The sequence below is a fragment of the Stegodyphus dumicola genome, chromosome 2 (assembly GCF_044657685.1).
Source record: "Stegodyphus dumicola isolate Sdum_Otavi_A_Nest chromosome 2, ASM4465768v1".
Lineage (NCBI taxonomy): Eukaryota > Metazoa > Arthropoda > Arachnida > Araneae > Eresidae > Stegodyphus > Stegodyphus dumicola.
Genome location: NC_140769.1, coordinates 241,176,156 through 241,203,926, shown reverse-complemented (window position 1 = coordinate 241,203,926; position 27,771 = coordinate 241,176,156). Strand labels below are relative to the sequence as shown.

Genomic DNA, 27,771 nt, shown 5'->3' with positions numbered 1-27,771 from the left:
GAAAATAACCTCTGGAGTGTATTTAGTTACAGAGATTTGTTATTTGACCACCACCAGCAATTTTTTCAAAAGTTATTTCGTAGCGTATTAAGAACACACACATAAAAAAAAAAAAAAAAAAAAAAAAAAAAAAAAAAAAAAAAAAAAAAAAAAACCTAAAATAAAAAATAAAAAATAAAAACTGAAGATTTCAGATTTTAAATTACGACCAAAGGGGCGTTTTTTAACATTTTCTGTGTTACCTTTATTTATCAAATTTCACGTTCTTCGCACTTAAACCATAAAATTCAGTTCAACAGCAATATCGCAAAATAGTTTTAAAATGAGACTATCTTTAGAATTTCCAATAGGGAGACACGCGCTGCAGATAAAAATGTTTTTTTTTCTGTACAACGTTGCCATGGCTCGCTTTGAAGATCTCGAGTTTGCTGTTAATCAAAAATTCGTTAAAGGTTCACAAAATATGAAATCGATAATAAAATAAATTCCAAATTTCAAAGTTGGCCTTCCATATGCCCATATTCGTAAGAGGATTACATCATTCAAAATTCGATGGTTCTATGTACCGTTGTTTTATCACAATGCGAGAAATATATATACATTTATGCAAATTTTTCATCATTTAATTTCTTCAAATATAATGCAGGCCTCTAACATTTGATGGCAACAGTTTTAAAAGTGAAACGGACATTTATAGTGATTCCAAGCAAAATCGCAAAACGAAAACAATAGTCCTTCTGGGACAAAGCCTCTTTGGACTTCTGTTTACTGTATTTTTGCTTTTTTATTGCATATGTGCAAAATTTCTTGCGTGTTTCGATGGAAGAATTCTATCATCTAGCAGAACATATTTGTTCTGTCTCAGTGTACAATATAATCTCTATTATCATTCCACATGTATTTCTCTACTTATATTCGTCTATAAACTGCTGCCTTTTAGCGAATAACTTTTCAATCACTCTTTCCTAGAGAATTCCTCGCTTCTGCTAGCGAAGCTATTTTACTTGGTTTTGTTTATTTGGTTATGGCAAAGCACGCTAGACTATCTGTCTGAGGGATGCCTTCATGGAGGACTTTCTAAGTAAAACTGGTTTGTATCTTCCTTACACATGGAAAAAACCAAGGAAACGCACATGTAGCCAGCCTGTTCTCTTGGAATCTAACCCGGGGTGAATTACCAGTGTTTAGCGATGTCACTGCTTGGCCGCTGATGGACATGGTAGCTATTTTGTAGTCAGTTGCTAAGATTTTTTGGTCCCTAATGTGTTATCGCAAACGCATTAGTAGGACTCGCAAAATTTTCAGAATGTGCCAAACTCTGGTAACCAAGGCATAACGATTCGTCAGACAACCATCTTGATAATAATACTTCAGTTACATAATGTCGCCATTTTCGTACGCTTCATTTTTGTTGTATTCCAAAGACTTTCATAAACAAACCATGATATTTTTGATGCCTTAAACTTAATTTTAAAATATGCGCCTGTGGAATTTGCCAGAAATGGAAAAAACTATGGTAAACTTTCTTCAGGAACAAGGAATTTTGACGCAAATTCTCTAAAGAGAAAAACGAGGAAATATATTTGGTAGATATTACCGGAGTTTGCGCAATGCCCATATCTCTGCAATTCTCTAAATTGTTTTTTATGTGTAAACCGATTGCTATGTATTTGGAGAAAAGAATAGCACAACACAGTTGCAGAAAGACTTGGACAAAAATGTAAGTTTTTCGTCTTTAATGCATTACATAATACTTATTTAATAATTAAAATTTGGCATTTTAAATTACTAAAGTGTATTTACTTTTCATATGTTGATAATGTTTCCCAGCTGACTGTAAATATCGATAGTTTGGGAATGTTTAAAAATGTTGTAAACAAATTAAAGAAGTTTAGACGCAAAAAGGAATGTAAAGAATACAAAATAATTCCGTGGCTAGTCTGTGTTGTCCAGAAAGGTAGAAATTAGTCTGACAGCTGAGGATCTTTGGTTTGGTACCTGTAAGAGATCTGTGATTGGTTTGCATTTTACATTGTGATGTATACTTATTTGACTTTTTCGATCACTCTTTTATATAACACAAATAATTTGTAGCTTCATTATTAGTTTATCTTTAAATGTTTATCTTTTCTATGTGTGTTGGTTATTTATAGAAAATTCCGTTTTTGCTATCTTTTGTAAATATCTCTACAATTTCGACATAGATTGGCTTCACAGTTATCCGTGTGTATTTTCTGCGAATATATTTTCATCTATATCCTATGTTTTGCAGTTTATACAAACATTTCTGAAATTTTGAAATGGATCTACGGTGTGCATGGAATTTTTACTTTTTGGTGTTGATATGGTTAATTAACTACTTACTGCTTGAAATTATTGCATCCAAAATGTTTTGATATTTCAGTATTTTACTAGGCTGTAAGGGCTATTGTGTCTCCAAACACAATTTGGCGTTGTTTCATTTTTCTTTCGAGTCTGTTGTCATTCAAAAAAAAAAAAAAAAAAAAAAAAAAAAAAAAAGGAAGATGTTATTCTTTCATATTTAATCTATCTGCTATTAATTAAAAAAATAAATTATTTAGTTTCAATTCTTAAGAATGTTATTTTTTCACTTTTTAATCTGATTTAAATATAATGCATTTAGTTCATGACATACCTAATTAAAAACATAAAAAAGAAAAGGAAAATAAAAAATCTGAAAGGTTTCAGATTTTAAATTACGTTCAAAGAGGCGTTTTTTTAACATTTTGTGTGTTACCTTTATTTATTAAATATCATGTTCTTCGCACGTAAGCCATAAAATCCAGTTCAAGAGCAACACCGCAAAATAATTTTAAAATGAGCCTATCTTTAGAATTTCCGATACACAGTCACGCACGCTGGAGATAATTCCCCCCCCCCCGTTAAGTGTGGTCATTGCTCGCTTTGAAATCGAAATTCGTTAAAGTGTTACAAAATATTATATTAATAATAAAACAAATTCCAAATTCCAAATTTGGGCTTCCCGATGACCATATTCGCAGAATGATTACGTTATTAGAAATTTACCGTTCTCTAGGTACCCTTGTTTTATCACAATGCGAGAAACATACATACATTTATGCAGATTCTTCATTATTTAATTTTTTTAAATATAATACAGGGCGATAATGTTTGGTGGCAACAATTTGAAAAGTGAAACAACTCTTATAGTGAATCAACGCAAAATGCTAAAACGAAATTAATAGTCCTTCTGAGAAAATTGCCCATTTGGACTAAAAATATTTTTAAAGCACTATGTTACATTTTTTTTTTTTTGCATTTACATAATATACAGAAGGTATATAACGTTCCCGTGTTAGTCTAAATGATAGTCATATAATATCCTGTAAAGTCTTTCACTGTTCCGCTTCGGCCATCTCTATTGATAATCTCTACCGATAAACCATGTTAAGCTTTAAAAAAGCCCTTTTGGGCAATCGTGAAAATCTGAATCCTTTCAGAGTATTTTTTTTTTGGGGGGGGGAGGAGAATTGCTTTCTGATTAACATGTACTGGTATAAATTCGTGATATAAGCTACTAATTTACTTTAAGGCAAAACAGACTTCCATTGATTAGCAAATGTTATTCTTTACTAATCCATGACAACGAATTTTTACTTTCATTTTATGTATAATTATCGACACTATACTTATACTATTAGCTGTCCATTTATCAATATTTTTCCTTTTTTATCCGGCTATCTATTTATGTATTAAAATTATGTAAGAGAGAATTCCCCGCTCAACAATGATAAATTTTGATATTCCTAACTTAAAAAAACTTATTATCGCACAGCTTGTGCCGAGTTTTCCATTTCGACTACTCGATTCTTACTTTTTCAACAGAGAATTTACCGTTTCAGAAAAACTATATTTTGTATTTTTACGTTTGGCACCGTTCGTTATTTTCGTATGAATAAATTACGGCTTTGGCGAAAGAATAACAAGCAAAATACTCTTATTTTCTGCGAAGTCTGTTTTGGAGGCTGTTATACTAGAAGCGTAATTTTAGAAAGTTATTTGCGTTTCAGAAAGAATGTCAAAAATAATAATTTAAGGACAGAAAAACTGATAGTTTTCATATATTTTATACCAAGCAGAATAACAATAGGACTTTGATTTTGACATCTTTCTTCCGCCGTATTACATATTTTAGTATATTTTCCTTTTTAATTTGTTTATTTTGCATATTGCTTTATCTGAAAATGAAATTTTATTTTCAGTTATTTTGATGAATGCGATAAAAACGTTTAGTATTTGTAGATAAGTGGAGCGTATTTTTGTGTTGAATTGCATTTTCAGTGATTTAATGCTTACATTCGCTGACGCAATATTTAAGCTATTTTAGGTATTTCATATTTATACGTATAAAAATATATAGTATTAAACGAGCACAAGAGTAATACATATAATGATTATACTTGTGTACATACATATAATGATTATACTTGTGTACATACATATAATGATTATACTTGTGTACATACATATAATGATTATACTTGTGTTTTAAGACTAACACAAGTATAATAATAAGACTAACACAATAATTTAAGACTAACGCAAGAATTATGATATATAATATAAAAGTAATACAATTCTTGTGTTAAAAAATAAAAAAAGTGAGTTAATTATTTCTTTTTGGTAGTATGGAGACTATTTTAAGCAATTCTTTGGTTTTATTACTATTATTTTCTCAGAAGAGCTATTGATTTCATTTTGTCATTTTGCGTTGGTTTATTAAAACGGAGTTTCACTTTTCAAATTTTTGCCACCAAATAGTATTAAATATATAAATATATAAAAAATAGAGCCCTGCATTATATTAAAAAAATTAAATAATGAAGAATCTGCATGAGTGTATGTATGTTTCTAGCACTGTGAAAAATCAAGGTACCTGGACACATGAAATTTTGAATAACGTAGTCCTCCACTCGAATATGGGCATCTGGAAACCCGAATTTGTTTTATTATTAGCCCAAAGGGGCGTTAGATTCAAAGGGCTATTATGCTCCGTTCAGACGGTGGTATGAATGCCATAGAGGCAAGATCCTCTGGTTGGTCGAAGTTGGGATAGAGTTGAAAACTTCGAATTTTACTCCAAAACTCCTAAGCCAGTTTTTGTGACGTAGGAAGAATTGATTACCTAGTAATAAAGATCGGCTTAAACAGTTATGACATTTTTACCACCGTCTGATCGGAGCCTTAAACCTGCATTTTGCGTCGTTTCCCTTTGTGCTTTGATTCACTTTACAAACTGTTGCCACCAAATATTATCTCCCTGTTTTTATATATATAGAAACTAAATAATGAAGAATCTGCAAGAATGTTTCTCGCACTGTGAAAAACAACGGTGCCTAGAGCCATCAAACTTTGAATAACGTAGTCCTCCAGCCGAAGATGGGCATTAGAAGCCAGAATTTCGAATTTTTTTTATTATCTATTTCAAATTTTGTAAAACTTTAACGTATTTTTGATGAAAAATCTCAACGACTTCAAAGCGAGCAATGGCAACACTGTACGAAAAAAAATTATCTCCACCGCGCGAGACTGTGTATCGAAAATCCTAAAGATATGCTGTTTTGCTGGTTTTAAGTTATTTTGTGGTATTGCTGTTGAACTGAATTTTATGGTTTAAGAGCGAAGAACATGTTATTTAATAAATAAAGGTAACACAGGAAACGTTTTATAAAGGTCTCTTTGGGCGTAATATAAAATCTGAAAGCGTTCAGATTTTTATTATTATTATTATTTGCATATCTGGTTTTTAGTATCCAGTTTTTGTACCATTAGCCAATAATGCGTTGCGGATGAGTGGCTAATAATAATTTCCAAATAATTTATAAACTAAGGTGAATAGTTCGATATTTTCGGTTTAGAATAGAGCACTTAATATGACAGACACAAACGGCATTAATACCTTCTTACTTAGCAAACTTAGTTTGATATTAATCATAAAAAATTCAAACAAGAGTGTAACATCTCTTTTTCAATTACTTAATTTATTAATAAGTTTATTTTTTTTATTCCAAAATTCTCTGTTTGGCATCCATATCAAGTACTTAAAAGGCAACACGTTGACATCGGAAATATGCAGTCTGCAAATAGCTCGGCATTCTAAATTCATATCATGCCCTCGGTCGGCGTTTCCAGAAAAGCAGATGTATTTCTCCTTTTTTGTTTTTATGTGTGGCACGTGATTTCCACTTTAAGTGTCTCTTAGAGAGACGAATGTGACAAAATATTCCGCGAAAGGTGGCAGCTTTTGCGTAAATATTGAAAGCCTCCCTGTTCTCTTGAGATTTAAGAAAAAGACTTCAGAATGACTGGGGTGTAACTGAATTTACGGAGAAATAGAGGAGGAGGAAAAGAAATATGCTATATTAGGCCGCAGTTTTCTCTCTGGGTGTTATAAATCTAGGAATCAGAAATGCTATCGCTTTCGGGGGCCTAAATGAGGTATGGATCGTTTTAACTGTTATTGATCATTGTCATGATTATCATTTAAACTAAAATTCGGATGTAAAAATAGTTACATTTTAATGATGTGTGAAATAAAATTATTCTAAATATATGATTGGTAATCAGTATATGAAACATATGTTCATATGTACACACGTAACGCAAAACTTAAGCGCAGTGTAAAGTTCACTGTAAAAAAAAATCTGTAAAGTTACTAAGAAAACTCATGGAAACTGGGATGCCATGGGTTATTTGAGTAACAGAAACAGGTGTTTTCTTTGTAACATTACAAGAGTTTTGCCTGTAATGGTTACAGATCTTTTTCTTGTAATATCACAGCATATAGTTATGTAAGTAGAACATATTTTTCTCATGTAAATTCCCAAACGATATATCTGTAATGGTTACAGATTATTTGCGTGTAATATTACAGCAAATAATTATGTAAAAAGAACATGTTTTTCTCATGTAAAATCTCAACAGATATATCTGTAACCGTTACAGGTTATTTACTTGTATTATTATAGCAAGTTATTATGTGAGTAGATACTTTTCTTATGTAAAATTCCAATGGTTGTATCTGTAAAGGTTTCAGATTATTTCCTTCTAATATCCCATTAAGTAATTATGTGTGTAGAATATATTTTTCATACATAATACTAAAGGATATGTTTATAAAAGTAGTAGATTTTTTTTTGTCTAAAATGATGCTTATTATAATAAAATATATTGAAATCAAGTTGTTTTGAGTAAAACAATATCTTCATGTGTATATCATTATACAGATATATGCAAGTGAAGCATAATAGTTTGGCTTTTTAAATTAGTCAATTTGACCTCAGAATAGCATTAATTTAAAAGATGTGCTTTCAACAGCAATGTTCTTTTTTCAAAAAGTAACATTAGTCTGTTGCAGAGTATTTTTGTTTTATGAAGAGAAACTTATGTCTGATATTAATGAAAGGCCTTTCATATTATCATTTTGATTAATTTAAAAGTTCAAATTGATATGCTACTCCTTATATTTGCCCTGTAAAATAGCTGAAAAAAATAGTATGTTTTATTTGCATGTTAGTGTCAGTTAATAAGATATGTTCTAGAACTTTCTTTTTAGTAATTTTAGCTAAAATAGACACATGTTGCTTTAGATTTAACTTATATGAGTAAACGTGTTGCATGTTGATATGATCATATTATTACAGTAAAAGACATTTTGTGAAATATTTCTATGAAGAACTCAGAACAGCTGTTCTTCATATTTCAAAAATATATTCTCTCCTTCTAAAAAATGACATTTTCAGTAAATTAAAGAATTCAACATAGCAATGAACTTCATTTTGTTACTACAAGGAATTCAAATTTTGTTCATACGCTTGAATTACGTCGTCTAACTAATTTTTTTATTCTTATCTGCACTCAGTGTTTGTCAACAGTCTGCTATTGTTTGAAATAATGCATAACTTTTTTACTTACCTTCAAATAATTTCCTTTGCATTAACAGATAGAAGTCTTTCATTAAAAACCTAATGTCATGCTTTTTGAATAAGCATAAAACTTTGCCAACTGACCTTAATTTTTAAAGCCTTGTTTCCCTTAAAATTCTTAATACAATTATGCCTTTAAGAAATTTATTTCTAAAATTAATACTTCAGTTTAGCTTAAAATTTAATGCATTTTAATTTTACCTATAATTTTTTACAAACATAATATGTAATAAATCTAAGCTTAATATTTACCATTTCGAAAGTGATACTAAAAAAGTATTCCTAGATATTATAAATTTCGAGATTCGCATACAAAATTGTGAAATAAACATGTGACAACAGAAAACAAACTTTATGCTCTCTCTATATTACAGCACGTTAATTAAGAAGTTTATTGAATTTATAATTTTATTGTGAAACACTATGAAGCAAATAATATGCTAATTAAAATACAGAAGTAAAAATAATTTATTACTTAATTCATAAACTTTACATAAAACCTGAAAAAAAGAATTAATTAAAAAATAACATAATTTAATAAACATTTCATAAAAATTCGTTTCGACTGCTTGGAAAAAATGAATGGTTTTTCTCCTCTTTGTAAACCATGTCTCCTAAATAAAGAAAAAAAACATTTCTTTTAAAATCATAATCATGCTCTTAAAAAGCTTATAAAACTTATTTTAATAGATGTTTTAAACATGTGCTTATATAACACTTTTAATCATATTTCTTTATAATATCTTAATTAATTAAGAACAGCTTAAATTCTTTAAAAAATTGGATTACAGTGAACCGTCTCATTACGACAAGCTACCTCAGTCAATCACTTTTTAAATTTAATCAGCATCCCTCATAAAATAACTAATTAGTAAACATAACTTCGCTAGGATGCCCACTATCATTTAAAGATCAAAATTTTCAGGAATCACGTAGCTTAGAGAAGGTTCATTGTACAAAAACAGCCAATATTCAAATATTTTCATAAATGAAGCCACCATAGTTATTAAATATAATATACAGTATACTCATATTCAGAATTCAGAACTTGAATAAATTTCTCGAACTGTTTTAGCATTCGAAAAATATTATATTTATTACCTTAAATTTCTAAAACAATATTACATATTCGTCCAAAGGAATCACTGGGACTCGGACAACATTTTCCCCCTAGCTTTCTTTTAGCACAGGATTCTGAATATGTTTTAAAGATTTAGGTAATGTTTGTCTTCCTTAAGGCGCTCACAAAACAAGTTACCCTAAATGTTTTGTTCGCATAGTGGTCATTTTCATCTTACTAACTGATTTGCTAGTGGATTTTGGATGCATGGCCTATCATTGATGAAACAATAATAGTGAACAGCTTCAAGAAAATGGGGATATCTAATGCTCTTGATGCCATATTCCCACTTATTTTTACTAATTTTATCTTCCGAAAATTAAGAGGGAAAAATTAAACGAATAATTTAATTTCCAAAGGACACAGTCACAGTAGGAATATAACAAATGAAAAGTAATCATGGATAAACTACTACTATCACAATATTATTTATTTAAAAGAAACCTCTATTTCAATAAGAATACACATAATTGCAACATCTAATAAGTTATCTCATTTCTTCTTTATAATTTGAACTTCTGTCATTCTCATTGTTGTTCTTGCAAATCCTTAGGCCTCAGATCATACATAAATAATTAGAGAAGGTTGTGGTCCGATGCTTGCTAGGGTGAACATTCAGCTGATATGGCAAAATTGCACAGTGAATGGCAGTTGGTATTTGCTTTCACTATCATAGATCATTGTTTGTATTAGGCTGACATAATATTCAACAGTTAGAAGAGAAAGGTTCAACGGGGCCTTAAGTGTGCAAAAGTTTGCCTTTGTTAGTATGACGAAAACAATCATTATGTTGATAAATCCATTTTAAAATCTTGGAATATTCATTTTCTGAATGCATTAAAAGGGGGAAAATTATGTAAATATTTTTTTTTAATTTTCAGAATCTGGTTCTAAAGCTGGGTGGGGTGGAATATGCAACGCAATACGATAATTCTGAAGATCATTGCTCGTGGCAGTACAAACTAAACGGTGATAACTTGCATGCTGTAGAAAAAGACACAAATTGCAGTTCCAGATGCATTAAATGCTTTGAGGTCTAGGGAGTAGCAGTGGGCAATACTAAGAGTGAAATTCAATGTATAGGGAAGTAGGAATGAAAATTACTTTCATTAGATAACTTAAATGGTTATGTTACTAAGCGTTCTTATTGGAATGTAGGTTTCTTTTAAATAATAATACTTATGATAGTTACCAGTAGTTCATTCATGAATATTTTTGATTGGTTATGATCTTATTGTAATCACATCCTTCAAAATTAAATTGATTGCTTAATTTCCCCCTTGATTTTCATACTATAATATAAAAGGAGGAAAATAGTCTGGAAGTAAACATAACTCCTCTTTCTCTCTCTATATATAGACATGTATCTTCGTGTGCAACTAAGCAAAACAAATGTGACTTTTTCTTCTTTAAAAAAATTGTGTAAATGAATAGAATTAAGTTCATTTCAAAGACTTATGACACATGAAATATACATGAACAAAATAAATTAGAAAATTAAGTTCAAATAAATTTTAAGCTAAATTACGTGTTGCAATGTAAGTTGCAATAATTCAGTTGTAATAATTAATACTAACAAAACCAAACATCATATTCCCATTCTGCAAAGTATAAAAATTCTTCTGCAAAACTGAAAAAATGACCAACACTTTGGCTTATTTGATAACTTTCAAATTCACTCCTTTGTTTGCATTTAGAATTTATAACTTTAATTTTCCACAGAAATTTGTTTTTGATTTTAAAAAATTTCACTGGCATAATTTCATTCACTTCAGCATATATTAATAGATGCAGAAGGTTTTTGTACCTTACATAATTTTAAATCTTATGTAAACTAACGTAATTAATAACAAAATCAAAACATAGATCAGAAACAGCATAAAATTTAATTAATAATTACTGCTAGTGTCACACAAAATGCTATGAAATTAATTAATAAAATAAGAATGAGATAAAATATATAGAATTAATATTCCACATGTGTGAAGTTTGGAAGTTTCACGTTAAATATTTTTTTTTTAATTAAGTATTTTTAAAAATGACCCCTTAAAGCATGGGACCTTTCGTAATTAGAACTTGCAAATCTGCTTCGCTAGTCTTTCATAACATTGCTTTTCTTTTATTAACAAGAAATATTGCATTCAGTTATTTAATTTAAGATATCAAAAATAATGCTACTGAAAGGCATGAATACTTACTTAAATTTGAAATTAATTTGGTTGACTTAAAATAATATTTAAAAAAAATAAATCTTCATATATAGGTCTAAAAATCAGACCTTATTAATTTTCTTTTATTTGAACGATATCTGAATTCTGCCTTAGTTTGGACTAGTAAATCATTGGGCAATTAAATGCCAAGCTATAAGAGAACTAATGTAGCTTACAAATGCACTGAATTTTATTTCCGGTATTAACTTTCAAAGAAAGTAAAATTTTCTGCATATTTGCATCATTTAGATTGATAGAATATGGCAAAGCATGCAAAGGCTATCAGCCTAAAGGAAAGTATATATTCATAGGCGGTTTTGTAAGGAAAAGTAGCTTGCATTTCCATTTATTCATGTGTATATATATATATATATTGTTAATGCTAAAATCAATGCTTCATTAAAAATTCATTATTATTTTATTTTTAATACAACATACAGATACAGAATTGTTTTAAATTCCAATAAACAATAATAATTTATTTTTAAGAAAACTTATTTTATGATTTATATATTATATTACATGAATAAGAGAAACATTTGTCAAGAAATGTATTAAACTTGTATTAGCAGATTCATGCTATCCTAGTAACAAGACTATCATACTTCAAAACTGTATTAAAACTGGGCAAAATAAAATCAACATAAATTCTACATTAAATGTTTAAAAACTTATAAGTATGCAATGGTAGTTATATATACAATATAATATATGTTGTCATTTATAAAATATTAATGAAATGATATTTTTGGAAATAATGCACAAAATTTTAGTTTTGTTTTATAATTAGTTTAACGAATTGTTAGAAAAATATTTTAGGTCATTTCCATTTTTTCCCTGTTGATATTGGTATATTAAAATATATGGAATAATTAAGTTGCATCTAGTTAGTAAAACAAAACATTACGAAAAGTATGATACGGCATATTTTTAATCAATATAATTACTTCATTTTGGAATTATAATATTTTCGTAAGAAATTAATACCACTGAAAAAAATATTATTACACTAAAGGAATAAACGAGATTCTCGACCGCGTTGTTCCAAGTTTTTGTAATTTTACTTCATAACACACTCGTACATAAACATATTAGACTGAATTATAAACCAGGTATAACTAATTAGATAATCCTAGAAAAAGAATAAACTAAACCTAGTAAGCAAAAAAATATATACATTACATTCAGAATTCTAAATGTTTATATAAACGTTTCTCGCAAGGCCTGCCGGGAAAAAGATGTCAAACGTTCTTTGGTCAGACGATTGGAAAAGAACGCTAAAATGATTAGTTTTGTTTTCAACAACCACATTACCATTTCAATTATATACCACAAACAGTGATTAAATTTTGGAATAATTAGTTTTAAATAATAATAAGGGCAGTTGAAGGCGTAATTTATCGAATGCACAATGACAAAATACTACTATTAGATCTGCATTTGGAATAAATATTTTGCACTCTTTCAACTCATTAGACATTACGAACACTGATATTAATTAATCGCAAAGCTTAAACGTTTAAATACTTACTCACTACATATAACAGTGCAAAGTGCATGAGAATAATCTGCATAAAATGAACAAAAAATATTTCAAGTAGTAATTGTAAACATTTTCTTACTTACCTGCGCTATACAACCAACATGCATTCAGCCATGTTTTTTTCTGCAACTAGCTTTCAAACACTTTTCTCCTGATTGGCTAATTTCCAGTCAGTCACGTGATTCTTCCGCGCGGCTACTGAAACATTATCTGTAATGTTACAAGCAAATCTGCTGTTACCGCTACAGTTTGCTTTCAACCTGTTACCATTACAGGAAATTCTTCTGTAACTTTTTGATTTCTGTAACTTTACAAAACTTTTGCCTGTAAAGAGCGAACTTTTTTTTTACAGTGTTTAAGCTTTTTTATTTTAAATATTAGTTATTACTTTTCGAGCAGTCTTTGAAATCTCATAAAGCATGCTGCTTATTCGTAACTGTTTTCAAAGTTTATCAGTGCAGAATTCTTAACGTTTCATGTTTGGCTTTGATCTGTTTATCATTTTTAGGCACTTCCTAATAAAAGCACTCATTTATCTAACTGATTAGGTACAGAGCAGCGTCGAAAAGCAATGCAATTCGAGTTCAGTATATTTTAGATAGCAAATACATTTTGGTAGCCGGAAAGCATAAATAGCATAGTATGTATCATTTACAAACGCCTGCGGAAAATTCTGTACACACAGAAGTACAGAAAGATGAATAAAACCTTACCTTTTAAATTTATAATTAATTTTAAAATACGAGATAGAAGCAGTGGATTATGTATTACTGTTTACTGAACAGAATATGACAAAGCACTTGTAGACTACTATATGCCAAAGGCGGTCGCCGACAAACTCATTAATAAAAGCGCCTTAGAATTAAGATTTCTTTTCAAGAGTCGAGCTTTAAGGAGACGGTTTAAACTAGCTACTAACATTAAATAAAACCAGGTATCCTTACAATAAAATCTTATTTATTTACAACTTTTTTTTTGCACTAAAATAAAAATGACAAAACACTCAAGACAGTAACCTTGCATTTCCTTGGAGAGTTTGAATAAGTCGGGTTTTGCGTGTTGTTGTTTTTAATTTCAAGCAGGATTCCAGGTTCAGTAAGACGATTTCTCAATTTACTTTTGGTATAAAGTTCATGCTTGAAAAAGATTGCTCGCATGAATATGTAGAGCCAAAGAATGGAAGAACTGTTTTAACTCATCATATGCATCAGCAATACTATTCCAGGTGTTGAAAATTATCATGTCTTCCGTCTCCAGATTTTTCACAGCAGACCACTTTTGCTGTAAACTAAGATCATATTTCAAAATCGCAATAACAACCTTGTATTTAGCGTACATATATTAAAACACTCAATCGATTTCGAGGGCAACTAAAGGTCCCTCCTCATCAGGAGAACGAAGTTACTAAAAAGGAGAGAAAAGAAGAAAAAGAAAGCAACGACAAAGGATTCGCAGAAACACGTGGTCCGAATTTTGAATCAGAGTTACACTGGCCGCCTACTTCTACTGAGCCAAGCTACTGAGCCAATCAAACAATTAATACATAGACTAAAACGCAAAGAAAATCAGCGAAGTCAAAAAATAGGGAGCGTTGGGCAACTGCACCTTCACGCACCAAATCTGAACCTCGAATAAATTCGATGTTCTCCTGATGAGGAGGACCTTTAGCTGCCCTTGAAATCGATTGAGTGTTTTAATATATGTACGCTAAATTGTACATATTTAGTTGTTATTGCGATTTTGATTGTCACATTTGCATGTTTCTCTTCTATTCTAAGATCATATTTATTTTCTCCAGTATTTTGAAATCAACATTAAAGCGTTCAGATTTGAAGCTCCATAATTCCTTGTTAATTAACTCCAGTGATTGCATTTAAAAAGCGCCATTATCAATAATAAAGATGGAAAACTTTACTTCTCTTATATCAATACTGAGAGTTTTTTTAAACAAAGACTAACGTCACAATGCTATATCTGAATTCCTGAAACCTCATTAGAAAAGCTTCCCTCATATTTAAAATTGTTGTTTTGAAATAATAAATGAAAATTATCGAACTGTTTTCTTGGCGATGTTTCAGGAGGTATGAAAAATGAGTTTGTTTCTCATTCAAAACCTTGAGCAGAAAGCAATTTGTTTTGGAAGGAAATGACTTCTACCGACATCGAAAAAATTGTGTTTCCTTTTCTCCGTAGTTGACGGTTAAGATTATTTAGTTGAGATGTAACGTCAACCATGAAATAAAATTTTTGGATCCCCTGATCGTCCGTTTGTTCAGGATAGTCAACATCCTTCTCAAGGAGAAATGCTTTAATTTCTGATAATAAAGAAACGAAACGTTTTAAAACGTTTCTCCTTGAAAGCCAGCATACCTTATTTATGCAGCAGCTTATCTGCATGTTCACTCTGCATATTAATTGAAAATTCTTGAAACCGGCGGCTTTAAACAGCTTCAGTTGCAATTGTGTTGACAGTCTTGATCACCAGTTCCATAATATTGTAAATTTCTTATGGAAATGTCTGCAGTCAGAGCACGTCTTGTTGAATCATGCAATAGTACACAAGTTTCTCGTGATTAAATTTTCCTTCAAATCAGAAACAAAACCTTTTCTCACTCTCGTTATACTTTTTGCCCCATCTGTTGAAATTGAAACAATTTGATCGTGTCATCATGTTATATGATGTCATCATATAACATGTTCTTTCATGCATTGAGTGACAGCATTTGCAGCTTTCTTGCCACATGTTTGACCTTTTAGTGGCAATAATCTAAAAGTTCTTCTTTAGAACCCGTAGATGAAAAAATCGAACAAAATGTGAAACTTGGGCTGTGTTATTTTTCTCACAAGATTCGTCAACAGTTATTGAAAAAGTTGAATCTAATTTAAGATCTTCGATTTGCTGATTGGTTATATTCAAAGATATTTTAACTAGTCTGTATTTTACTATTTTAACAGACAGTAAAACTCTTAAATTTTTTAAGAATTCTGTCATGTTTCTTAAACCCTGGACTAGCTCTTTGGATGCGTTTCTAAGACAGCTTTTAATGTAGACTGCTGGAAATTAAAATTGCAACACCTTGAAGGAATGATCTGACGAACGTCAAAATCACACGAAAGGAAGATGTTGGGGTATGGAAATGATTAATATTTCAGCGCATTTAGACGACGCAGGAGGGAGAAACAACATCTAAAGGATTGCATAAACGAAAAGTTGTTTAATGGATTTCTCATTCGGAAAGCGTTTTGTAAGGTCAGAGTTTGCTCAGAATATCGTGTTATGCCTCAAATAATAAGAAGAAATGCTTACCAACAAGTGTCAGAATTCGATAGAGGCAGGATCGTTGCATATCGAGAGTGTGGATTATCGTTCCGTGATATCCCACGTCGCACAGGTCGACATCCAACCACTGTCGTGCGAATACGAAATCAGTGGGTTGCTGAGGGTCATACTGAATGACATGTAGGATCTCTAACTCCCTTCCGTGACTAACACCCGAAAGGACAGACATACTGTTAGGTTAGCCTGAAAAATCGTACAACCACATCACGGATCATTAGTCAGGAAATAGGCATGTTTGAAGCATGCCCAGTATTCATTCGTACGGTGAGTTGATATTTGCAGCAGTATTGACTATCGGCACTGAGATCATTACTTCGGCTTCCCTTGACAACTTCGGCAGCATAGAGAGAAAGACGAAGACTCTGGTGCGCCGAACGACAAAGCTGGATACAGGAGTGGCACAATGTCGTCCCGGTTCTGCATGCAGTATTCTGATGGCCATGTACATGCCTGGAGGCTCCAAGGAGACCGTACCTCACCTATTTGCATTCGATACAGGCATAGGAGCCCTGCACCTGGTGTGATGGATTGGGCAGCCATTGGGTACATGACACGCACATCTTTAGTTCAGATCGACGATAATTTATACGCAGATCGGTACATTTCTGTCATCTAACGTCGAGTGGTTGTGCCCTATCTTCGAGGCCTACCAAACTCCATCTTTCAACAAGTTAATGCAAGACCACATGTTGCACGCGGTGTTCCGACCTTCCTCAATACACAGGGTATTCGATTGCTGCCTTGGCCTGCGCTGTCTCCAGATCTGTTCCTCATTGAAAACATCTGGTCATGGGTTTCTGAGAGACTGGATCACCGCCTCTCTCCAGCTAATACCGTTAATAAAGTGTGATATAGACTTGAAGTAGCATGGAATGAGTCCCGTTTCTGTCATCCAAGCCCAGTTCGACTCCATATCTAACCGCCTAAGGACCGTTGCTGTTTTTACTAATTTCTCACCGCTGTAAACATCCGGACTGCTTACAAGTTTGATCATTTTGTCTTCATGCCATACTGTTTACGCACATTAAATATCTTTTTTTTTTTTTTTTTTTTTTTTTTTTGTATTTGCTTTCTTTCATGGTGTTGCAATTTTAATGGCCAGCAGTGTATTTACCGTCTGTGAATAGTTTGAGTTTCTTAGTTTAGCAATATCTAGACTAAGCTTGGAATATTAACACTGTTGGAAGATTGCACTCAGTAATTAAATACCGAACTTGTTTTTTCCTGACTCGTTTGAAGTTCCTCAACTGCTGTCTTACTCGTATCACCGGCAGGATATTTATTTGCAAATGACACTTGCTGAGTTGAAAGTGTTTCTATATTTGATTTCTTGTTATGCGCTAATTTTTCTTGACAAATAAGACAGGCCATTTGAGTTTTGTATAAGCACGAACAATTATTAAATTTACGATTTTCGACTTCGTTTTTCTTTGCTTCTTCTCTGAAGCCGTGTCATATAAGTGGCACATAAAAACATATTTCGTTTTATAACAATAAAAGCAACAACACATGCTTTTTAAATTGACACCAAAAACACCTGTGAGATCTGAATCTCGTTGAAAGATACAAGTAGCATAATGCGCCGAGTAACTACCTTCGTTGCTCTCGTGAGACATCTCGTGATGGATAAGCTGTGACAGGCTCACTCTCGCTCCACTGTGCTCATGTGCACCCTCAGTAGCACATACCCCGTATCCGCCTGCACTGCGTCAACCTGGCCAAAAACCTGCTTGCCCTCACATAGTCGAAATTGATTCGTGGCAGAGGGTTTGCCAGTCACTGGCCTAAACGAAGGCCTAACTTCGCGGAGGGCATTCTAAGGAAAAGTATCTCGTATTAACTTTTCTAGTATCTCGTATTCCGAAGTTACCCATACAGCCCATGCGTTCGACAGAATTCCAACTGGGTTCAAACTACCAGTGTATAGGTCCACTCAGCTATTGATGTCTTAGCCACTCAGCCACTGATGGACGATTTAAATACTGTAGATGAGGTTTCTTCTTGCATAATTTGAAAGGCTGAAAGAACTGATCTTTCAAAAGCGTAAGGCACCTGCATAAAAATCAACTGCTTATAAATATCTGTAAGCAGATATGGGTAGAAACTATTGAAGAAACATTCAACTAGAGATTTGACGCAGTCAGAGTGTATAAAATTTAATAGAACCTTAAAATTTCAAATGACCACATTTCCTTCAAGAATAAGCAAAATAGATAGATATAATAAACTATGAATTAGTTTCTGTTACCATATCATTTATGCTGTAACATAAAACTACATTAACTGCACAATGAGTTGAAAATGATAGTTTATGTGAAGTGAGCGAAAAAAATCTGCGTCTTAAATTTCATCAATTTTTGCTTCTGTTGGAATTGTTCCATTGTCATTGTGGGAGGCGGGAATATTCATCTTGGAATATCACCTCAGTATCTTAAGAAAACATATTTCAAATATTTTTTATTTTCCTCGAAAAAATAGGAATTTTCGTAATCTCCTCCATCCTCATAAAATGTCAATATTTCGCTTTCCTTCACAATCAGGGAATGTGGCTTAATGGACTCAACGCCTTCTTTCACTCTCTGCTGGCTTAATCCTATGTTATCCTCACTGCAATCTTCCTTTTTATTCTCTCACCAGCTTTTCTACCTACTTTTCTCTTCTTTATTCTTTTATCAACTTTCCTATCTATTTTTTTCTATATAAATCTTTATATTTAATAAAAAGTATTATTAAGCTAAATGGCAGACTTCTTTGAATATTTTGAATGACATCTAACCAAACTATTCGTGTGTGACAGCACGTTAGATTTTCTTTTGATTTTTCTACGCAGCCTTATATAGGGAACTCGATTATGGTGACCACCTTCTGTAGACGACCACTTTAGAAGTAATCAGTATTTCTGATAACATAAAATTATCATTGTTGATGATCATCATATATTGTTATTCTCTAAGACGAAGAGTTTCTAACAAGTTCAGATCCATGTAATATGTATGACTTTCAAAATGCGTAACTTCGGCGTCAAACTGAACGGTTTTATAAACTAAACAAATGAATGAATTCCATTACTATAACAACAAAATTGTTTTTATGGAAAATAAAAGTTAATCATTTCTGAATCATTAATTTTATCTTTTATAGGCATTTGGTATCGTATAACGAATTTATCTTTAAGCGGTGCAAACGCAGTTATTTTTTGTTTAGATATTATTACATCGAACTCATTTATTTCGAAATTGACAATTTGTGTACATATATGTCTTTTTTATTGACTTTGCAAATTTTAAGCGATCAATAGTGGATTAAGATGGTTCAATAATGTTAATTTAAGATACCCGATAACACAAAGTAAAATAATTATATTTAGAAACACATTAATTATTGAAAATGCTGCTGATGGTTTGTTGCAGAAGAAATTAACAGAAGGTAATTATTTGACCAAGCAGAACCTAAATGATGGCCTTCTGCGTAAGGGAATGCACATCTTCTTTATGTCTTTCTAAGGGAGTAACTCATATTTACGTTATACAGAATGGTGTAGAGACGACTGACACATTTGAAAGTTAAATATTGCACAAGCTTAGAATGGGTTGCCGGTGGGAAATGGGAAGAAGATTGGATTCTATTGTATAAAAACAGTGTAAATTTATTGTTGAAGAGTTTTTTTTTTTTGTGTGTTTATGTGCTTGTTTGTAATTATTATAAAACGAAGCTAGTTATTAAGGTGCAAAGGTTATTCAGACAGAATTTCAGTGTTAGTCCACATCGTCCATGTACCATAATCCCTATAAAAGGCCCCATATCTCAAATGGCTTAGAGCCTTGAAAATCAAGTCTAAATCCGGTCCTGTGTACCGTCTTGGATACCATATTGGCTTGGGTGAAGAAATTTGACGAAACTGGCACTGTTTTGTATGTCAGACATGGAACGCCACGAAAATTGTCTGCGCCTAAGAACTTGCAGAGAGTGAAGAAAACATCTGAAAGTAAGTTCAGCTGTTTGATGTAATTTTTAAAAAATAAATTTATAAACATTGGTAATAAACATACTCCTAATGTGCAGTTACATAGCTTTTCCTTCTCCCCCTCTTCTTTCTGACATAATCCATCACTATATCTGTGGGTTCCATGCCACCATGTACAAGGAGAAAATCGCGAAAAGCCTTGCAACTAGGCCATTTGCTAAGATTTGAACTTGTCAAATCCTATCCCCTTGGTTACTAGGAATTAGAATTAGGATAGGATAAGAATGGATTGTTTTGGTTTATTTGATTACCGCGAAACACACAAAAGCTGTCTGCTGTATCAGCTGTTGTATGGAAAGGATGCCATCACAGGGAAAAAAAAACTGGTTTGTATGTTTCACATTGTGTTCTCTTTTGCCGAATTTGTCAGCTGACGATACATCGCATTTTGAATAGGAGTTTTAGTAAAAATATGGTATCCTATTGCTTTAATAAAATCCGAATTGTTCTTTTTTCTGTAAATATTTCAAAGTGTAAATATTTAAAAGTAAATATTTAAATACCTTGCATATTCATAAACTTTACACAAGTTGTGGAAATTATACCAATAATTTTATCAAAACGCATTGATCGAAATAAACGAGAAAGTGAAGCATATTTGCGTTGACTATTCTGTAGCGTTAGTTTTTGTTCGCTTCAAACTGCGGCGTGCTAGTTAGGTTTTCGCTTTGCATCCTCAAGCTGACAATGCTGCAGAAGAAAAGTACATCTTTAGCGATGATCTTCGGAAAAAAATTCAAGTTAATCAAACTGACAAATTCTGCTGGTAATTATAGAATAAAGGCGATTTGTTAATATTTTGTTGATCATTTTGAGCTATTTTTGTTTCTACTGCAGTTGGATACGTAAAAACCAAAATGTAATTGGTAATCCGTAATCGATGAGTATGATAGACGCTTGAGTAACTTCAGCGGCGGTCTTGGTATAAGGTTGCTTTTGTTACTTGAGTAATTATGACAGTTATAGTGTACATTAAAGCAAAATTCTTTGTTTGCGTTTTTAATAACAGTTATTTTAGGTTTTATATAAAAACAAAGTTAGTTTTATAGGCGTTACAAAGTCCTTTGATATGTTGCGTGCCTGATGGAATATGGCCATCTTGCCAATATGGCGGCTAATCGTAGTTTACATAGGCAAATCCTTAATTGGTTTCTACCATTCATTATTTACCCAGAATAGTAACTAATGTAAATATGAAGTTATTTATCCAACGCACGTGCAAACTTTTAGCGTGATCTTGATTATTTATAAAGCAACTTGTCAAATTACTTAAAAAAGAACTTCCTCCTTACAAAAGACTTGATTATTCATACTTTTTCACAACACCCAGACTTAAAAATAGAGAACTTCCTGTGTTCCATAAGCGCTTTTTGTTAAGTTCTGGTGGTGCAGCTGAAATACTAACCAGATTTGCATTAACGGCACTAATTTTTTAAAAAGACATTGGAGAATAGGAAAATAGTTTTATTTTTTAACTAAAGATTAAAGTTTTCCAGACTGTATTGGCAGTTGCTCTTTCAGATCGATGTTTTTTCAATATTTTCTCCTATCTAGGTTTCAGTGAATGCATTTTCTGTGTTATTCCCGAATCCATGGTTTCTTTCTTTGTTCTGCCTTCAATTCTTTAGCATTTGATGTTAGTGGCCGTAAAATATATTGAAGTCTTTCGGAAACAGTGAAAAGGAAATAAAGAAGTTTAAATGTGATGAATAACATGCATTGGGAATAAATATAAAAAATAATTTCATTCGCTTTCGGCTGGCCAGTTTTATACTACACATAAAAGACTTCTAGCCTGAAAGGTTATTTTTTATTTCATGATGGATAGTACCCGATCATCTAATTAAATTCGAGAATTTTAGGAACTGTGATACAAATGCTTTCTAGAATTCTCGTTTTCATACATTTCCCCTTCTAAGCGATGCATTTTATGCTTTTTTTTGTATATTTTCTATAGCATAATGTAAAACTTTTATCTAATTAAAAAAGAATTTTTTAGCCAGCGTTTATTCCATTTTAAAACTTCCACTGCAGAAATGGAGGAATAATATACGACTTTAAAAATATCAATCACTAATTATGTCAATAGTACTAATATAAAATTATTAGGAAGCCACTTATTTTCTTCGCTTTGTTTTCGAACAGTGTACATCCATATTTTGAAAGTTAAGTTATAATTCTGTCACAGAGAATGACAAGACGAAAGTGTAATGGTATAGTGCAATATGACCTGAAAGAAAATAAGAAAACTATATTAAATGCTCCTAGTGTCAACAGAAATATTGATATTTCGAAATTAACAGTTTATATTTTAATCAGTTTTTCCTTCCTACTTCTTTATTATTATTTAAAAAAAAATGTTTTCTTTACTTAACTTTAAACGTATTTAGATTAATTTACTGTACGAAATAATGATGTGTGGAAAATATATTACACAGAATTAATATGAAATAATAAACTAACGCAATGCATGAAAATACACTTATTACCAAGAATTAAAAAACTGTGGAATTCACACCACACACACATATATATGTATCAAAAATTACATTAGAATTTATTTATTCGAATTAAATTGGCGCCATTTTGAATAATATGTTTTGAGCTTAATTTGTTAAAGTTATTTTTTTACAATTGAAGGCAGAATTAAATATATACTATAATGCTAAGAAAAATGTACGAAATTACGAGTGAACTTTTCACTCGCTCTAATTCAGGCATACTTGTAGTAGCTTACATGTAACGTTTGAAAATACAACATTACGAATTTTGTGCAAATGTAAATACGTTAGTCACATTGTATGTCAAAGTGTAGTGTCTTTTGTATAACATAACATGAAATGTCTGAAGAAACTAAGTTGTGCCGGAAAAAAAGATTACAGGGACAAGTGAGGGTGGTTTATATATATATATATATATATATATAAATATTGAGGTAAATGGCTATTTCGATTAATTGGCGATGGTTTTGGCAACTAATTTCTGTCATTAAATTTTGCGAGATATCGCCAAAAGTCGCCAAACTTGGTGACATTTTTGTCCGATCCCTGTATAACTATAATTGGCACTGAAATTGAATAAATGTAATTGATTCCTTTATGTAACTATCCGTATCCGGCCCTTATGTAACTTTAACTGTATATGCCTGCTGGAAACTATATTAAGACCGCAGAGAGCATATTCTCAGTTTTAAGTCAGATCACTTTTGCCGAATATACTTTATTTTGATAATGCTTAAAGTTTATTTTCATAATGCAGGTACGCTGTTCATGCTTAAAAATAAGGAAAATTAGTAGTAGGTTAAAAAATGAGCAGTTTATGGTTGACTTCGGAGTATTGGGATCTCCTTGCAAGCTTCAGTCTTTAGATGTGATTTGCATTGCGTTGTGTTAAACGATCTTAGCAGTTCGAAGTGGTAACCACTGATTGTGTTCTGTCATACTGAGAAGAACTGTACAAGTGCATTCGTAGAAATTTCTGGAACTTTAATTTTTTTTTATTTGGAAAGATGCATTTTATCAAGCTGTTATCGGTTCTGTATGCGTTCAATCTGTTATGAACCCGTACCCATGCAACAATATGGAATATAAGCGTAATCTGTACATTTCGAGAAAGACGATGCAAAGTTCCTCTAAGCAAAACGTTTTACTTACGGTTGAATTTTGTTCAACAATTCATGTACACGCTGTAATTTAATTTGAAATGCTTGCAAAATTTGCAAGGTCTATTATAATTGATAAAACCGCTGAATAATTGTTAGTTCCCTCCTGACTAATTTCTCTGCTATTAACTGAAGTGGCTATGCACTATTTTCGTTTCTTCCTTGCTATATATAACCTCAGTGTACTGTGTACAGAGAGGTACAAAATGTCTTAGACATTATTTAAAAGTTGATGAGAAATATAAAAACAAGTTGGAAATTCATCCACGTGTGCTTTAATTTTTAATTCTTTCCATACCTTTAGCATGTTGAAATGACGTTTGCATCTGCATAATGTTACGAAAAAATGGTTCGTTTTTATATTTTTGACTATTTCTAAAGTTTATCTATATAACCTATCTATAAAACTGCTATACAGTAAGACCCCGCTTAACGCTGTTTCAGTTTAGCGCTCTTTTTTTTCAACCCGGGGATTCCCCGAAATTGTGCGCAGCGCTAGGTTTCCAAATAACATATCCGAAACAGTGTAGTTGCGTTCCTTGCTTGGTACGGTGCATTACGGACACATTTTTATCATTTGAAACATTTGTTGACCTTATTGTAAGCATAAATTTATATAATACTATAACGATTAATACAGTGACAAATATTATGATCTTTAGTTTTTATCATGGGTTATAATAAAAAACAAGAAAAGAAAGCAACCAGAAAAAGCATTTCACTGGAAACTAAAATGCAAGTGATTAGAAGATTAGATTCTGGTGAACGTCAATCTTAAATTAGTGCTGCATTGAATTTGGCAACTTCAACAATAAGGACAATTCTTAAGAATAAAGAAAAAATACTGTCATCGGCAACTGCAACTACGTCAAGCTCTGCAACTAGAATTAACTGTTCTAGAAATAACATTATAGAGGAAATGGGAAAACGACTGTCTGTATGGATTGACGACGAAATTGAGCGCAATATGCCATTAAGCCAAACTATCATAATGCCTTCTTGACAAAAAATCAGAAAATTGGAAACACAGAATAGACTGAATGATCTGACTGATAATTTTATTTGTTTTTATAAGTATATTCGTTTATATTGTTTTATTTTTGTAAGAAATGAATGTTTGGTTTTATTTTTATTAAAAAACATTATTAAATTTAATAATTAACCAATTTTCTACCTATCTTCCCCTAACCCCATTATTTACATGTTAAGATAGCCTCGTTTAGCGCTGTTTCGCATTACGCTCTACTTTGATGGAACGTATCCCCCGCGTTAAGCGGGGTCTTAGTGTATGTATAAAAAGTCACTCTTAAAAAGTCTTATACAAAGATGACCTTCGTAAGGCAGATAACATTCATATGCTTTGGTGCGATAAATAAGCTATGTATAAGAGTACCAGCTTACTCTTTGTGAATAATTATTTTAGATCGCTCTCGTGTTTTGAATTGTAAATTGCATATTGCTTCTGCAATTTCTGCATGTAATGTTGTTTCGCGAAGAAAAATACATATACGCTCTGTTGTGCATTAAATAGTTCTGAGTTTTGAAGTTACAGGTCTTTGCTTATAATTAAATGAGAATAGTTATCTGATATTAAAAGAATAACGATCTCTTCTGTAATCTCCATAAATTTGCTTCGCCTTCTGAAACTTGAATTTGTGTAGCTGAAGCCCTTGGACTGTGTGCACTTCCGGAATTAACTTCAAAATCCTATTTGATTATTACTACCATCTACCACACAGATGCTACCAACCACAGCGGTGTGTTTGCCTGCACTCTCTTCACCGACCCTACTTTTCGTTGCGCATACGGTTCATTTATTCCAACATTTTCCCTTCTAAACTTATCTAAATGGAATTATGAAGCAAAAAACTTTTCTTCTGCTGCGATGGGAAAACTAACTGTAACCGCCGGAGTAAAACATCGGAAATTCTTTCCAGAGGTAAAAGTGGAGTCTGGGTTTTGTTAGTAATTTTTTTTCATGTATTATTCATAAAGAGAGAGAGAAATGCATCTGCAAAAGTCATATATTTATAGCGGTGGTTTTCTGGTAGGTAAGAGTTACTGGTCGCTAGAATTATGTATGTTGGAAATAAGCCGAATAACTTGTGCATTGGAGATTTTACTGTATTCCAGATCTAGATAGAGAGGTTTTCTTTACCTTTTAAACTTTCTTAAGAGTTTCTTGAAGAAACGGCAGGTAGGATGCTGTTTTTCATTTTCGGAAAGAAGTGTGGTAAACGAAATATGAAGATATTGCCATGTGCAAGCCGAACATGGTTCCAACGTATGAAAGTGTACCAGCTTTCATTGTTAAGTATAGCGGTACATAGATTTAAACATTAAACCTTTTGCGGTCGTATTACATTTATACATAGTTATCATAAGAAGCGAAAATGCCTAATTACACTTAAACACAGTTTATAGAAAATTATTTCATATCTCTGAAGCTTCCAAATACCTGCAAAGAAAATGTCTCCAAAAGTTTTTAAAGAAATGATAACGAAATGAATAGTTGCACTAAAAGCTTATATATAAAAGATTATATCTCCGAAGTTTGTTGACTTAATATAATATACGATCAGTGTGGTTCTTTGCTGCGGTAGCTGAGGGGAGAAATACGACTGGAACAATAAAAACGTTTTGGTTTTAACCCTTGGCTGAGTATAGGCATACGGCCTATACTGAGCCAAGGGTTAAAACCAGCTAAGTGTTAAAACCTCAGCTAAGGTTTAAAACCAGAATAATGTTTTTGGTAATATTTTGATACCTTTCGAAGGAAAAAGATTATTAATGAAATGTATCTCTCTGTATATGTAAGATTAAAAAATATGAAGAAAAATTTATTACCAAATTAAACATAAATAGAACGCTCCTTTAAAATCTTAATTTCAGTTGCACACTTCGTCTCTGCTAGGCTCCATATTGCACCATGTTACATCACGCTTTCCCTACAACAACCGCAATGCCAAATATTTTACCCGCTTCCAGCATGGGATTAAAACAAAGACTTTCCAAGCTTGTAAATAGTACCGCAACTAATTGCGTATCCTTTTTTTGCGGCTTCGCTTTCCTGCTGGCAAAGTTTCACTCTTCTAGCTATTCTCCGTTACATTTGAGATGTAATTAATTGCCTATCTAAAATTGCGGGGCGCGTTCACCACCCGTAGTGTTCTACCAGTTAAGAGGATATGTGCTAAGAAATTCGTTATCCCAAAATAAATTATGTTTAACTATTAAGTTGGTCGTGCTATCAGGACTGGTATTCCTCTTTACTTGCTTTAGAAGCATGAACTGTCCTGACTCGGAACAGGGAGCTTACTTAAGCTGTGTTCGATAAATTGTGAAGTAGACAATACACTCAGGAAGAGTATACGAAACCCTTTATTTTTTTATCTTTACAGAGCTTTCCGGAACTTCGGAATACAGAGACCAACCACTTGTGGTCTGAACGTAAGAATATAAAAATACTAACTAAAACTCTAACTAAACTAACTTTGGATTAATATACAAGTGCCTACTTTAAGATTGGCCGTTAATTAACAAAAAGCCGTATGTAGTACAGAGAGCTGCTAAAACTACGATACGTCTAAAATTATCAAGAGGATTAAACCTCTGCCCTTGAAGGTAACCAGCAAACGAGTAAAACTTCTATGGCCAGCGGCCTGCTTCTAATAACTCCTTCCTCTCTCTTGCTTGGCATAAAGCCACAACTTAAGTACTTGGCGTTAGCAAGACAAATTTGCATAAATAAGTTAAAAGCTTTTAATTCTGGCCGGAAGTAGAAAATAAGAAGTGATAATAAAGATTTAAAATAAAATAAACGTTAGTAAAACTTAGGATCCTTACAGTGCTTTTTCCAAAATTCCATCCGGCCATCCACTACATCGCAGTTTCCCGTCATCTATG

At 32.0% G+C, this 27,771-nt stretch overlaps 1 protein-coding gene and 1 long non-coding RNA gene across 2 annotated transcripts in view; one reads left to right on the top strand and one right to left on the bottom strand.

The window, feature by feature from the left end:
- Positions 1-27,771, top strand: part of LOC118197739 (serine/threonine-protein kinase Genghis Khan-like) — a 464,691-nt gene that overhangs the window by 77,972 nt on the left and 358,948 nt on the right. The gene's annotated exons all lie outside the window — the stretch shown is intronic.
- On the bottom strand, positions 8,418-13,179 carry LOC146998908 (uncharacterized). Its single transcript, XR_015039358.1, has 2 exons — positions 12,924-13,179; positions 8,418-8,581 (listed from the first exon to the last, which is right to left on the bottom strand). It is a non-coding gene; the product is annotated as an uncharacterized LOC146998908 (long non-coding RNA).